Here is a 2,587-nt window from a genome sequence, read left to right on the forward strand (position 1 = left end):
TTTGTTTTTGCTTTTTGGAGGGCAATTGGGGTTAAGTGACTTGCCCAAGGACACACGGCTAGTTTTTGTGTTAAGTGTCTGAGGACAAATCTGAACCCAGGTCCTCTTGACTCTAGGGCCAGTGCTCTATTCACTGCGCCACCTAGCTGCCCCTGAGAACCATCTTTTGTTTGTACGATGCCTACCAGTGCACAAAACTGATTCCAGCAGACTCTCAATTGCTACTTTACTTCTAACTCTTCAGCTATTCAATGATTTCCTCTGGTTGTGAAATATTGAACCCATGGCTTTCTGTAGTTAGAGCAATATTGCCTAGAATGACTTTATATCCACCATCTACTTTAGGTTATTTAAAAAATAATATTGGATGATTCTAGCATTCTAAGAAATGTGAGGAATTTAAGATAATTTCCATCTACAACAAGTATTTGCTAGTCATTTAATGTCATGGATGGGACACTGAACTATAAACCATAGATATAAACCTAAGTATAAGTGACTAGAAAGAATGAACAGACTACTCAATTAAAAATTAAACCACGTGGACTGGTAGGAAAGGGAAATCGCCCTAATGTTGTGACTATGGCAATAACTCTCATTTATTTTACGTGCACCCTTCACCATTAACGTTTTATGTGAGATTTAGACAGTTCTGAATTTTTAGGTTCTCTGTGAAATCTTGGAAGATCAAAGTGCCCCTTTTTTTCATTTGTTTAAAAAGAAATATTTAATATGAAACTTTCAAAAGTGCTAAAATAGAAAGGAATTAATTTCATGTGGCCTGAAGCCTCAGAATTGTGAAATTTTCAGAGTACATTATGTGCCAGAGGACCCTTTACCTCTATTGGTGGAATGTAGATATTACATCTTCTCAGTAGGCACATAAAACCACCAGACATTGTAAACACGTCGGCAAAAGGAAGTTGAGAGAAAGTTTCAGGAACTGTGTATGTCAGGGAATTCCAAAGCATAAGAGAAATATCTGTGGTTTTGTTGACGGGGATAGAACCCAGAAAGGGAGAGCATTTAGCTTATGACATGTTTTTTCTTAGTATGGATGTTTTATTCTTAGTATGGATAGTGAAACAGTGGTGATGGTGAAAGAAATGGTATAAGCAAAAGCATCAACTTGTTGGAAGGAGATACCATGAATAGCTGTTTTGATTGGGGTATAAGGTAGACAAAGAGGAGTAGTATGAGATAATGTGATGAAAAGTAGATTTAAAAGTAAATGTGGAAGACTTTGAATGATAGGATAAGGAGTTTGGATTTATTTATTTGACAAATGGGAGCTATTACAGATTTGTGAGCCAAGGTGTGACACAATCAGACTTGGCATTAGGATAATTAATCTGGCAATGATGTGAAGTATAGATCAAAACAGGAAGAAACTGGAAGGAGGGAGGCCAGTTAGTAGCCTAATGCAATAGTGGTAAGGGGAATAGAAATGAAAGGATAGATATGGCATATTTTGAGGTAGCATTGAAGACTGAGAAATTGATTAAATGTGGGTCAAAAAAGAGGAGGAAGAGGACTTTAAAGTTTTAAAATTATGTGACAAGGGGAGAACTGGTCCCATTAATATGAACAGGGAATTCTAGAAAAGGAGCAGGGTTTGTGGACAAGATAACCAGTTCAATTTTGGAAATGATGAGTTTAAAGTGACTGTAGGGCATCTGTATGTGTTAAAACAGGCAGAATAACAAAATCTAAGTTGGAGGGGAGCATTCCAAATGGTACTTGAACAAGAATTCTCTCTATAGCATATTATTCAATCAACCAGAAAACATTTATGAATTGTTTACTGACTATAGTGATACCAAGTAAGGTTTAAAAAAAGTTTCTCTTTCCCTGTCGCCGCTGAGTCGAGCGGGAGGCGGAGGCTCCCGGGTCCTTTCAAGATTTAGCTTCACCCGTGAACCGCTGCCATGGCCGAGGAAGGCATTGCTGCTGGAGGTGTAATGGACGTTAACACCGCTCTACAAGAAGTGCTGAAGACCGCACTCATCCACGATGGCCTAGCTCGTGGAATTCGTGAAGCTGCCAAAGCCTTGGACAAACGCCAAGCCCATCTTTGTGTACTTGCTTCCAACTGTGATGAACCTATGTATGTAAAGTTGGTTGAGGCCCTATGTGCTGAGCATCAAAATCAGCTTGATCAAGGTTAATGACAACAAGAAGTTGGGTGAATGGGTAGGCCTCTGTAAAATTGACAGAGAGGGAAAGCCCCGTAAAGTGGTTGGCTGCAGTTGCGTTGTTGTTAAGGACTATGGCAAGGAATCTCAGGCCAAAGATGTCATCGAAGAATATTTTAAATGCAAGAAATAAATAAATAAAAGCCTTGGTCTGATTTGAAAAAAAAAAGTTTCTTTCCTCAAGGAACTCACATTCTAATGAGGGATATAATATGTAAATGACTATATAAAATATTTAGACAGTAGAAGAAAAGTAACCTCAGAGAAAAGGAACTAGTGGCTGGAGACACCTACAAAGAAGGGAGTTGAAATGAGACTTAGAAGAAACCAGGGAAATTAAGAGGCAGAGGGGAGGAGGGAGTGTATTCCAGGCATGATGGACAGCCAGTGCA

General features: G+C 38.9%; 1 pseudogene; it reads left to right on the forward strand.

The window, feature by feature from the left end:
* Positions 1 to 1,840: 1,840 nt before the first annotated feature.
* Positions 1,841 to 2,364, forward strand: LOC138155296 (small ribosomal subunit protein eS12-like; annotated as a pseudogene).
* The last annotated feature ends 223 nt before the right edge of the window (positions 2,365 to 2,587 follow it).

This window comes from Petaurus breviceps, unplaced genomic scaffold (genome assembly GCF_028583685.1).
Source record: "Petaurus breviceps papuanus isolate PSGF00001 unplaced genomic scaffold, PetGlider_PUasm1.0 91133, whole genome shotgun sequence".
NCBI classification, from domain to species: Eukaryota; Metazoa; Chordata; class Mammalia; order Diprotodontia; family Petauridae; genus Petaurus; species Petaurus breviceps.